Source organism: Hermetia illucens, chromosome 7, assembly GCF_905115235.1.
Source record: "Hermetia illucens chromosome 7, iHerIll2.2.curated.20191125, whole genome shotgun sequence".
Lineage (NCBI taxonomy): Eukaryota > Metazoa > Arthropoda > Insecta > Diptera > Stratiomyidae > Hermetia > Hermetia illucens.
This window is the reverse complement of record NC_051855.1, coordinates 12,593,914-12,607,059: the sequence shown is the minus strand read 5'-3', so window position 1 is coordinate 12,607,059 and position 13,146 is coordinate 12,593,914. Positions and strand designations below refer to the sequence as shown.

Sequence of the window (13,146 nt, the reverse complement as noted above, 5' to 3'; positions counted from 1 at the left end):
GCCCCGGAGCTCGTCCACCTTGTGGAGCCTTCAGATTAGAGATTTCCTTTCACCAACGAGAACCGGAAAGGAGGATGGGAACTGTTCGTTCAAGGAACCCTCTGCCATCCGACCCTTCATCGGTTGACCTCTTTCTTCTTTGCAACGAGAGCAATCCTCGCCAATGTTGTCTGGAGAGAGATCCCCTGCGTTTAAATAGAGCTCTCGACGATTCGCATCTCACCTTCAACAAGAAAAAAACGGGTGTGACACAGGTAAAACTGAAAACGTCCATTCCCACTTAGGAGCTGGGTAAGGAAGTCTCAGTCTCACCATGTTTCCGATTCAGCCACGCTCCTAAGTTGCTAATGAGTCGCGCAGTCCATCTGCCTATCATATCATTTTGCTAAGGAAGCTGTCACTCATTTAGTGTACGGCAACCGTTCTTCACAAGCATCCACCTCCTTTGCGCTTGTATATGGTTTTAAGCTCCTTAGCAAGAAAGCCAACGGGGATCACCCCCGTGAACACCAGCACGGTCGGTTGAGAGACAGTGCGGTAGGCAGATGCCACTCGCAGAGCTCACCGTCTCTGTGCTTATGCCAGACACTTTTGATATACCAAGAGCGTCAGCCCATACATCTGCACCGTACAGCAAAATAGACTGCACTGAACTCATCAGGAGACGTAGGACCTCCAATATTTGGAATTAGCCCACTTAAAACCGAAATTCCCACCCCACCCTTGTCCGCTGCTGCGTTGGCTTTCTCGAAAAAACTCATCTTTGTGTGTAAAAGCTTATCCAGGGTACTTTACCGTTGGTTTTCATTCAATTATCGACTCGATCGATATGGGGCGTGGGTCGGAATTTTCCTTTTAGTCAGGATGACTACTTCGGGTTTCTTTTCCAGTGCAAGGTTGAAACCATCAGTAGCCATCCATCCGCTTACCCGTCGCATCAATATGCAATGTCTGTTTTGTGCCTGTTCGACAGTGCGTCAAGCACCAAGCGTCGCGACTTCATCTGCATAACCGACTAGGCGCGATTCTCCTGGCATGTCGAGTCTAAGCATTTTATCAAAGGAAGCTTTCCATCGTTCCCGATGTGAATTCTATCCTGCTCTGACCCTCTCGCGTCTCATAGAGCAGGGAGCGGTTCCTCAGATAATCCCTCAATATCCATAAGATGTAGTTCGGCACGTGGAAACTATTGTCCAGTGTGCCTAGAATGTCTTTCCTTTTTACGGAATTTGAGGCATTTCTGACATCAAGCGTTAGGAGGAGCATCACCCTTCTGTGCTTCTGTTCGACGAACGGCATCCATAACTTGTATGACAGCATCAACTGTGGATCTCCCGGCTCTAAACCAGAATTGTCGTGGGGATAAGTCTCCGACAGTACGGATCGTTTCAAGGAGTCTACTTCTGATGAGGTTGGTATGAAGACGGCAACTCGGGGTCACCATTCCCTTTGGTAACCACAGCAAACCTCGTCACCTTCCACTGAGAAGGGAAAATGTCCTCCTTCAGGCAAGCGTTGAATGTGCCGAGCAGTAGGTCTGGCTGATGTGGCAGCACCAGTTTGTGTTCCTCTGACGGGATACCATTGGGTCCTGGCGATTTCTTGTTTTTCATAGAGAGGACTGTCCCTTCCAACTCTTTTTTAGAGAAAAGTGGGTAGTCCTCAGCATTCTCTATCCTGCCGTCATAATCCCGTACGGGGTTCGCAGGGAATAGTGCCCGTACAATACGGTCCATCTGTCCGGCCTTAAGTGAACAGGGTTTTTGTAACGCCTCGATTTTTCGAGTTACCAGTTTGATGCCGAGTTTCGATTCACCTCGTCCTGCCAGCAGAGAACTTTGCTCCAGTTTATTTTGCTGGGGAGGCTCCTTTTGTCTGATCTGTACTCTGTGATTATGGTAGTTACCTCCTCCCGGTCGTTTGAACGTTACGTAAAGTGGTGGAATTTTTCATACTCCTTCCGGAGCTCTTCAATTTCCGCTGTCCATCAATACATATAACGCTTGCCACGTCTCGACACCCGCCTGGGCAAGTAAACTTCGCAGGCCGTCATTATCAGGTTCAGAACTGAATTTACGACAGTTTCAGCTGCAGCGCCATCACCCCAAGAAGTGCATTCCAGCGTGGCCCCACCTGTTCAAAGAGCTTCGACAAACCTACTGATTTTCACCTTCGCGACGTTCCATGTACAGAAATAGCAGCGGGGGTGGCGCACATCGAGAGTTTCTGTCAACCACTTCAGTAAGTGAAATGGCTAAATTTAACCGCTAGCACTGGGTAACTGTGCTTCCCGGTTGGCATTCTTATAAATTTGTCAATTGCCCAGTGGTTTATCGAATAGAAACTTGCGGTAGAGGCGTTTCTTTCCACGTCCCCTCATTTCAGCATCTTCATTCCAAAGCCAAGTATCTTGGTTGATGAACCGCTTACCTGGCTTGATGACCCGGAGGGTAATCGTAATCTTTCTGTCTTCTCACGAAATCTCTATCATTTAATTCGAGGCGGGCCAGTGCGTTTCTCACCCTGTTTTAGCGGTGGCTTGATTTTCAAAACGACAATCACCGGTCGATGTTGTGGTGGATGGTCTCATAGGGAACGGCTTTGTGGTCAGTGACTGTGGTAAAATGTCGGCGTCATATGGGAAAATAGTTGATATGAGTTTTACTGTTTCCACTATAAAATGTGGGTATCTTGATGAGATAATCGTTTGATGAACCATGCATTGACAAGTACAACGTCATAGGTGTCCGCAAAATCGCCTATACGCACACCACACTCATTGCGTGTTCGGAACCCTTCTCCCTCCGTGGCACCGGTGCCTTTTCAGGCTTTTCATGACGATATAATCATCAGCAGGCATGTAGTAGGTCCTTGCATCGAGAAGCTGCCAGAAGACATCTTTCTTGGTGTCAGGTCGACCTGTCTGTCGTGCGTTTCAGTGAAGAAGTGAATAGAGACAGTGCCTGACTACTTGTCCAACCGTCCATCTGTTATAGACGATTTCCTGAAAAATTATTAAAATTATTTCGCTAATCCCAATTGTATTTGCTTGAAATTCCCGCTACAAATTTAGATAGAAACCATTTCTTATCCTAGTACTACATCCGGATTGGGTATTTGATAAATAAGGGTTACTGTGTTTAGGGGAACTTTGCCTTGGAGTAATGAATAAGTTGTGTGCGCGCCCACCACCAAATCAAGAAAATGCGAACCAGGAATATTTTATAAAATAATATTCATCTTTTCCGACGTCGGAGCGATAGATATTTTAATCCGTAATTCGCGCCCTCTTGAGATTAATATAAAAGTTTGAGGCAAATGTTCATAGTCGGGATCTCGCCTATTGCGTCTTCGCTACTTAGATAGATAGTTTGGTGCAAGTACGGTTTGGATTTACGGTCAATTTCGTTTTTCCGCAAATTTCAAAAACTGGAAGATTTATAATTTTGTCTGTATAACTTTTCGTCCTGGAAAACGGACACTTTTATGAATGAAAAACTATCACAAAATGGGAGAGTGATGAAAGCTAATGTTCATGCTCGCAGGGACTGAAAGGAAGCAACTTAGAATTACAAGGAAAGCTGAATGGATTCTTAAAAATAGATTGTTTTGTGTAGATATCGTGGTCAGGACGAAATGGTGAAACTTCCAGGAAGAAGAATTTCGTTTGAATAATTTTCACTTGAAATTCTTTGCATGAAACAAAACCTTATTAAAATCGATTTAATGTCTGTCAGTCACACTCAATTTATTCTACTGGCATCATTTTGCGTAGGTTTTAGAGGCTCCTCATACATGCGAACTGGTGGTTACTGGTGGCAGTGAGATCTGTATCGTGATTTGACGTCGGATACCAGTCGTCTCAGCTGTGAATGAGTATCTGAGTCAAATCAGGGTAATGCCCAATGCTGGCTACATTGGCTCTTACAGTGTAGTGTAGTGCACTGTTAAGGCCTTGGATGAAGTACTCTAACACATTGCAATGCTCCTGATCCAATATGGGTTGTTGGATTTGGATTTTACCTAATACTAGCACTAAGTACCAAGCATTTAGTCTCGGACGATCTACCTATTTAAATGGCGGTGATGGTCGGTGGTAGGTCAATGGGAGAATCCGTCGAGAACTTCCTCAAACATCGAGTATGTAGAATGGTGTACTTCTGCATGGTTTGTGCCAGACAATGTATAAGCTAGTGAAGGGATAACGAATACATTCAATGCGCTCATTTTGTTCTTCCCCGAGAGATGTGATTTCAGTACCAGCTTCACACGTCACATGAATTCGGAAACAGAGCATCCTCCAGATTATCAACTCGAGCATGGATTCCTTGCAGAATTGCTAGCTATTTGCAGAACTCTGTCTCGGTCATAGCTTGGATGTGGAGGTCACCAATGCTATTTCCTGCATGCGGCTCTTGGCAACCTTTGCGGATCGCGTGGATTCGGCACTTATCTAATCCAAGTTCAATCCGAATATCATGGCTGAGGATTTCTACTATTCGCAACAGACTTCTGATGTGGCTGTTAGTACCAGCATATAGCTTGATGTCATCTTAGTACATCAAGTATGTCAGCTCGCACTTAGCACGTAGGCCAGATTGCAAAACCATGCCCTCTAGCATCATTCAGTAGCCATGAAAGGGGGTTCAGTGCTATGCAAAATCAAACGGAACTCAAAGAATCCCTGTGGAAAGTGCCCCTCCGTATATGGATAGGCTTTGAAGTATCAGCACCCTCAGATGAACACAGTGATAAGGTGGTATACCACCCTTCCATGACTGTCGCCAAAAATTTATTAGTTTCGGATCAATGCGATACAGATGTAGGACATCGATTAGCCAGGTTTGCGGGACGCTGTCAAAAGCCTTGGCATAATTGATATAGCAACTAAAGAGGTTTCTATCGCCTCTAGTTGCTTGTCCTACAGCTACCGAATCAATAATGAGTTGCTGTTTGGAACCCCTTGATCCAACTCGACAGCCTTTCTGCTCCTCGGACAGAATGTTGTTGGTCTCGAGGTGCGCATTGACCCTTCCACTAATAATAAACGTTATGAATTTGTAGAGGGTTGGTAAGCAAATAATCGGTCTTGTGTCTGCGGGGTCCTGCATCGTGCCCTTTTTAGGAACAAAGTGAGGAAGAGTGGAAATTCCTTCGGCCAACTAAACACGTGATTTATGCTATGTGTAAACCGACTGTGTAAATTTCTTATACCAGAAATTCTGCGTCCGATGCAATTCTTCAAATTGTTTGTGGCTCGTCGAACTTGCTCTTCGGTAACATCCGGAAAATTCATGCCAAGCGTAGTGGCATGGTGAACGCCTTTGGCGGTGATCCACTCAGCATGCTGGATGGACAACCCCCAAAGTCCACCCCGATATTCTTTCGCTTCCGTCACCGAAAACTGTACTGTCCGGACATTCTGTTGGAATTCGTTAAGAGACTGAAAAAGCTTCGCTAGTTCCTCGCATATGTTGCATTCTGGGTACATCTGGAATGAATTTCGCCGTAACCGACTGTATAGGACAGGAAGCTTCTGCTTTAGTGTGTCCAAAATTTCAACTACGGGTGTTTCACTGGGGATGGCATAGTTTCTGTAAACAATTTGCACTTTATTTCTCACCCATCTGCTGGCATTGTCAGTGCTGATTTGAATCAGCCTAGCAATGTCCTGGCTTAATGGGTCGCGTCGACGTTCCAGACGAATTTTCCATGGTGGATCTTTTAGGTCACTCAAGCTAATAACGCGAAAGCGAATCTTCTGATCGTGCAATTTGACAGGCGCAACCACAGCACAGCTGCAGCCGCGACATATCAGCACATAGTCGAGATGCAATCTCATCATAGATTTTAGATAGAATTCTTGGAGTTGCTGGAGATGCATAGAGTCTGGGAATACCTGGTCTATGCAAAGGATCGACATCCGAGAATTCTATACACGCTCATTGGAATTCGTCCCGAAACTCAGCGGAAAGCTCAGCTGGACGCTGGAGAAGAGTGCTGCAGTGCGGCGTGGTGTTGTTGATACCGCCGCCTCTGCCCCCATCGACTCTTAGTCACCAGTTTTCGCGATGACCTCAAGTCGAATACGCTCCCTGATGATGGCTGGGATTGTGTCGCTGCGAGTTATAAAGCGGTACTGGTCTGTCACTCGCTACACTGTCAGTCGACTCAGCTGTGAATGGGTACCTGAGTCAAATCAAGGGTAATAATCTCGGGCGAGCGTAATGCTGACCACACTGCCTCCTATAAGGTAACACACTTGAAGGCCCTGATTCAATTGGATTGTTGCGTCAACAATTATTATTAAGTTACAAACCTTAATTAGCGTCACATAGGAAAACCTTTTAAGGGTTTGAATTTTTGTTTCTTTTATATATTCCCTTCTGCCAATAGTGAAATGTAGAAACTTTTCTCCCCAATTATACTTTTAGGAAATCTCACCTGTGCAGTCCCCTTTTGTATCCTAGACAATTGAGGAAAGTAAAGTCGTCCTATGTCCCTATTTCATTATCTATCTAACAAGTCCTAACGAATCTTGCTTGGCATACAATTAAACTGAGTCATTTCCAAAGTTGTAGAAAAGGAAAATCACAAATTTTCTGTAGTTTATAGAGTTCCTGTTAAAAGGGCAATGCCAATTACAAATCTGAAAACTATTCGAATTAATTCAGATTCCTCAGGAGCTTTCTCTCAGGTGTGAATGATTCACATATGTGTATCCGTGCAATTCCGGATATAACAGCTTTTAATGTGAATTTTCTCACCGACATTTTCTGCATGCGCTAAACGATATAATTCAGGAGCTTGAGGTTTCCATTCTTCACCAAGAAGGTAGTTAGCATGGGGCTCGAGGAATTCCCAATATATAGCGACCACCACACATGTATCTGGGTCTGGTCTTGAATTTGTTGGGTTGTATAAATTCACCCGGAGCAAGTACAAGTATATTAGTCTCACATTTGATACTACAACCTGGATAGTCGCAGTCGCAGAACGTCTCCACTAGCTCCAACGAGGAGGAGATACAGCTAGCTGGCTTCGACTGTGTGCAACTTCCCCCGGTGCACAGGAGGCATACAAAAAATATATAGCGGTTTTGGGCAATCAGCCAGTTAGTTATTGGAGCTCGTTGAAAATAAGCAGCTGTGTAGGGCAAACATTCGGGATTAGCAGTGTATTGATAGAGTGAATGGTGAGTGGGTGCCCGCGCGTGATTAAAAGTCCGAACAACGAAATATATATATACGTATACCCGTGTATACGTGCATATATATGTCTGCATACCTAAGTGGCTTAAATATATTAAAAAATTACTCTCTTCACGTAAAAATAAAAGAAATTAACGACATAACACCAAGTATGGGATCTTTGAAATCCAACTAGTGAAGGATAATGCTAAGGAACCAGCTTTAATCGCGCTATGATATGAATATAAAAAATCTCGGTTTCCATATAAAAAAAAGGATGCACCCGTTTTTGACTTGAGTGAGTGAGTGTGTGTGCAATAGCAAGGACGGTGAGCCTTCTCAACAGCGACGACTTCTTATTTTATAGTTTTTTATCCCACACACAAGTCGGTGAATACATAAAGAGAAGTCGAACGAAAAGCGGCAAAAGCTTATAATATATATGTAAGCAAATGCATAGGAAACTAGTCAATTTAATTAATTAAAAAATATTATTTTTTTGGGGAAAATTAGTCGAGAATATACATTTTGAAAAATTACAGTAACTCTCTATGTATAGAAACATACCCAACAAGAATATTTTGACCCCTCTCCCTTAATTCCTTTGCCGAATGATTTTCTGTTATTTGTCCTTTTAAATCAATCGAATAATGAAGCTGCATTGATTTTAGAATTTAGATCTCTATAACGAAGACCTGACATGGATTTGAGTTATACATTTTTCTGTTTAAAATCTCCTACTTTCTGCACATGGAAAAAATCGATACGTTTGAAAACTACATGCATAACACTATAAAGTAATGAAAATGCCATGGTTTCCTTGCTTTCCATGGTCAAACTGATGAAGTAAAATTATGAAAAAAAACTATATAGATTCAACGTGATCTCTCTGCAGTTGAACTTATGCAGTTGAATCCTTTCGAGATACCAGAAAGCAGCAAATTATATATGTATGTCATTTCGTGGGTGATGTGAAGTTATTATTGGCATACGGAGATACTCAATTCACCCTACATCAATTGTGTAAAAAAAAAGGAGGAGGAAGATTGTTTCTCTATTATAAAGAGAGCTCCTACGCCACATATACAACTATCAGATGACTTCATTCGTCTGCTTGATGTTATAGTATGCAATCGCTGCGATTTTCGTACTCTTAAATTGATTATGTCATTGCCCAGACATTTCTAGCCCAACAGGACATTAGTAATGTTGTTTTCTTAGAGAAAATTGTATTGTATACGGAGGACGACCGAGAAGTCAAAAGAAATAGATGCTTGTGCAAAAATCTGGTCCAAACTGTATCAATTAGAAATCTGCCTTAGGACGAAGGGTCCTTCAACTGTGAGTTGTTCTCCTCTTTCGCCTAATTTAATGAGTGTCAATTGGGTTTTATCGTCTACTAGGTCACTGACGAAGATTCTAGGTCCTTGCATTTACGAAGGAAGTCCTCGGTAGTTGTTTAGTTGAAGGTTTCTGGGATAGCTCTTCCCTCCAGGTCGTCTCCGGACACTCATGATGGTTGTCTAACCATCGTTTTCGTTGGTTCATTGCAAATTAACTTGAGGCCGTAAATCGCCGGACCTGAGTGGCGCGATCGAAAGGAAAGATCTATTCCAAAACCCTCTCCTGGCATGGTCGCCAATTTGTAATGTAGCAACTCGAAAAGAACTACGGTCAGAACGACCATCATGAGTGGCCCGAGACGACTTAGAAGGAAAAATTATCCCAAACCCTAAAAGAAATTGGCTAAGTTGATCATTAAGGTCTGCCCACAAATTCTGAAGCTCCACTCAAGGGCTCTGTCGACACGTACAAGAGGGGCCCTTTGAGCGCTTCGATCTTATAACACTGGCCTGACCCGTGGGGAAGCTGGAGAAGCTATCCTTCTTATTCCTATCCTGGAGAAGCTGACAAGCTATGCTCCTTTGAGCAGCAAGAAAACTGCTGTGGCTCAGTTGGGTAAGGAATAAGGAGGATAGCTTCTCCAACTTCCTCACGGGTCAGGCCAGTGCTATAGCGCTCACGCTGCACTGGAAGTCGAGTTAAAACTATTTAGCTGCTCACTTCTGATCCCGTGTTTACCACCGCACCTGGTTAGAGCTATAGCGCCTCACGCTGCTCTAATCCGTAAATCGGGATTATTCAATTGTGGCTAGGATTCCATAACAGTATAAAGCTGTCTATGAATTCGATGTTGATGCTCGAATGAGCTGGCGTTCTACTTCTTGATTGCATCATTATTTTCATTTTGTCCAACTTCATTCACAACAGTGTCAAAAATATGTAGAAATTCCTCTGCGTCGGACAGTTTTCGAGACATGAAATTGATGTTATCTGCGTACGCTAATAAGGGACAACGTTACGTTGTGCCATTGGATTTCCCATACACTTAGTAGAATTTCGTTCAAACATAATTTGTAGGTTGGAAGTTGTACGAGTACCATGTCATCAAGCGCTATTTTATCTATTGCTATCGCATGAGACTTTCACCTAGTTTAGTTCAAAAAAATGTACTAGGGGGTGGAGGAGCAAGGGATGTCTCCTTCTGTAACCCCCTTGCACATCGTGACGATGATAACGCGCTGTAACTTTTTAACGAGTAGTGCCGCTATGGGTTTTTAGCAGTAGTAGAAAGGCAGGACTTTTTTCTTCCTCCTAGATATCGGTTTTACCCTCTCCCCCCATTGGAGCCGCCATAACTTATTAAAAGGGACAGTGACGCCTCGATTTTTCAATGGGGTTTGAAAGAGAGAACCTTCAGCCCCGTATCTCCCTTCATACTCTCCTTTATTACTGCTAGCGTTTTGATAGGAATATAACTCTAATTTGAGGAGCCATGGTCCCGCTGGTGCTGGTATCCATTGCTCTTATTGCGTATTCGAGTCCTAGGTTGAAGAGCTTCAGCGCTAGTCCGTTGGACTGCTTTAAACAAGTACGTGCTTCAAAAGGATCAATCAACTTGTTCTGGATTCGTACCTGTGAGATGGAGTTGGGAGCTGGTATACCAAATTGCAGCATCATGTTGTACAGTACTCTTTGATCTATACTGTCGTAAGTCCACTTGAAATCGACAAAGATTTGGTACACGTCAAAGTTATATTCCCAGCACTTTTGCAGGATTAGTTTAACGGTAAAAACCTGGTCGGTTGTGGAGCCACCCGTTGGGTTTTAATACTGCAGTGGTGTTAGGACGCAGAAACAGCAGAGTTACGCTTCTAAGGTCAGCCATATGGGGGGGTGTAGGATAGTTATCTATCAAAAGCAGGATTTCCTTTTTTTTCGTTAATTCGCGATCCCAACCACGGATATTGAGACTTCCCGATTACGAGAAGCTTTTTTTTTAAACTGTACCACTCATGTTGACTGCCACCATCACAGTTACGAGGATGGTCTGAGAGCCCCGATTTTCCGGCTGACAAGCTTATAGCCAAGTCCCTACGGATCTTCATTCACCTCGTTGACAAGATTTTGCTAGCCGCGAGCTTTGCTTTTATTTATAGCGCGGCGGAGTCTCCTTTTTGCTGATCTATACTGTGCCTTTATGGCAAATGCCTCCTCATTGGCGTGCAAACGTTATGCCAAACGGCGGAGCTTATGGCACTCCCTCCGTAGGTCGGCAATTTCTGTCGTCCACCAGTACATAAAAGGCTTGTCGCGGCTGAGGCTGGGATCCCCGTGGAGGCTTCATACGCCGTCGTTATCAGGTTCATCACTGAATTTACGACAGTGTCAGCTGCAGGGTCAGAACTATTTACTCGGGTACCTCGAGGAGTCACACCCCGTATCGTAAGCAACCTGTTAAAGGTCGCTGACGTCCCCTGCATCTTCCTTGATTTCAGTAGGGGTATGCACGTTGTTGAGCCAGAGGTTGAAGAAAGAGTCCTGATGCAAATCGCACACACCCTTTCGTTGATAGATTTGAAGTTGATGGTGTGCGGCTTGAGCTCCTTGTGACCTGATGGTTTGCCACTTTTAAAAATTGTGTGGGAGTTCATTACGCTTATTTCACTACTAATCTAGTTTGTTTCCTGGATTGCAATCATGATCAATTTGTAAATCTCGACCTGTTGAAGGAGCGCCTTAACGACCCCTAGTTTGTTCTAACTATTTTATAATATGAAAAATATACACCCAAAATTTCAAATATATTGGCGCCATTCACATGTCAAACTTTCGCCATCCTTTCTCTCATCCGTCATCGCTGGATCCGATGACAATCCGTATCTGCCATCTATACGTAAACAAACATTGATTCGATTTGTCATCCGATGTGATTGTGTCATTACTTTTTCGTCTTCTCCTGACCAGCGGAAGTAGTTAGGCGGTTTGAGGAAAAGGCGCGAATAAACGGGACGAAGATTAATGAACGTAATTTCCTTTTCATTCTAATCGTGCGGTGACGGACATTTCTGTGAATCGCCATTGCGCGAATATTGACGTAGGTTCAATGCATTCTCATCGGAGTTTGTACTTAAGATAGCGTGGCGTTAATTTTCTTGCTTAATTTCGTTTGTGGCGGAGAATTTTGTTTTTTCGGGGCTCGTTTGGTTAGTGGCGGCGTTGGTATGTACTTATGTGAAAATTCGAGCGGTAAAGGATAATTTCGGTGTTGAATTGTTGTTCGTTTGCCCAGATATTTTCCTCGGGGGAAGAAAGAGTGTGCGCGTTTGAGGTCAAATCCCGTGGAAACGCCGCGAATTGAAACTTGTATAAACATTCAGATGGATTCCAGATAATAGGTCGTCGGGCTGCAGTTGTCGACGGATAAATCAAGGTGGAGTGAAACTATGTTTGTTAGTAATTAGTCCTTAGTGCATTGTTTCAGATTGGATCCAGGTTATCATCCTTTTTAAACATTTGAAATGCATCTCAATGTACGCTTTTCGCAGATAAGTGAGAAAGGTCGTTCCAAATTCCTTGTACACAGTGAAATTACTCATTCGGCCGAGCTCATATGTCGAGATTTCTGCTTCAGGAAGCAATCGCAGAAAAGATATCATTACTTTCCGGTCATCGATCCCATCAGATGGTTGCACATGGATGATTGATTTAATTTTGTACTATTAAGCATGGTCAATTAAAAATAGCAATTATAGAATATTCGTTTCAATGTTTGTTCGTACACGAAGATGGAAAGTGTTAGGAAGATACGGCTGCATAAACGCCGGAGCCAGGGCGGGTGGGTGGGATTCGAACCCACTATAAACTACCACCGGTCTCTCCAGTTCCAGCTTCATTAAATGAACAATAATTTTGGTATTCCTTCACGGGGTAGGTTTGGCCTTAGGCACTCCCCCTTTCGGCTGTCCTCCTTAGCTCCTTCAGCAACTACTCCTCCCCCTCCAAACCGTAAGGCTGTTCTCCTTCGACCTCAGCATCTCCGCAACTAAGTTATCCGGGCTCCGGCTCCTATCCAACGCCTGGTTTAGGTTCCTCCTCTACATTGCGAACCTGGGGCAGTGAAACATCACATGCCCTGGATCTCCTCTGGTATGTCATCGCATCTAGGACAATCAGGAGAAGCATCCAACTTAAAGCGGTGCAGATATTGCCATCGTGTCCCTGCAAAAACTGGGTAATGTGGTAGTTGGTCTCCCTATGTTTGCGGCAAAGCCACACCCTATTATTATTATTCCGTTTAGGGAAAGTCGCACGCGTCCTAGTGTATTTCAAGCATGCCTATAACCGCCAGGAGCTTAAGTATATTCCCTACTTTCAAATCTTTCAACTTTGCATTGGTATTAAGTGTTCTCCCAGATGCCTCGACCTCGGACCCTGTCCCAGGACGTGTATAGAGTTTTCATCACATTCCGCACAAAACCTGCAGGCAGTGTCCGTGGATATCCCTAGCTTTCCTAGGTGATTGTTTAGCCGACAGTGACCAGTGAGAATTCCCACTATGATTCGGAGATTCTTTTTGGTGAGGTTTAAGCAATCCTTTGTGGGCAATGGTTCG

At 43.8% G+C, this 13,146-nt stretch overlaps 1 protein-coding gene across 2 annotated transcripts in view; it reads left to right on the top strand.

Annotated features, from left to right (window-relative positions):
• Nucleotides 1–11,427: 11,427 nt before the first annotated feature.
• Nucleotides 11,428–13,146, top strand: part of LOC119661003 (plasma membrane calcium-transporting ATPase 1) — a 99,911-nt gene continuing 98,192 nt past the window's right edge. Inside the window, exons 1-2 of one of the 2 annotated variants that reach the window (XM_038070112.1) lie at nt 11,428–11,753; nt 11,824–11,964. The gene's annotated coding sequence lies outside the window, so the exon portion shown is untranslated. Of the gene's footprint in view, nt 11,965–13,146 lie in introns of both variants that reach the window. The other variant, XM_038070109.1, reaches the window with a different exon arrangement.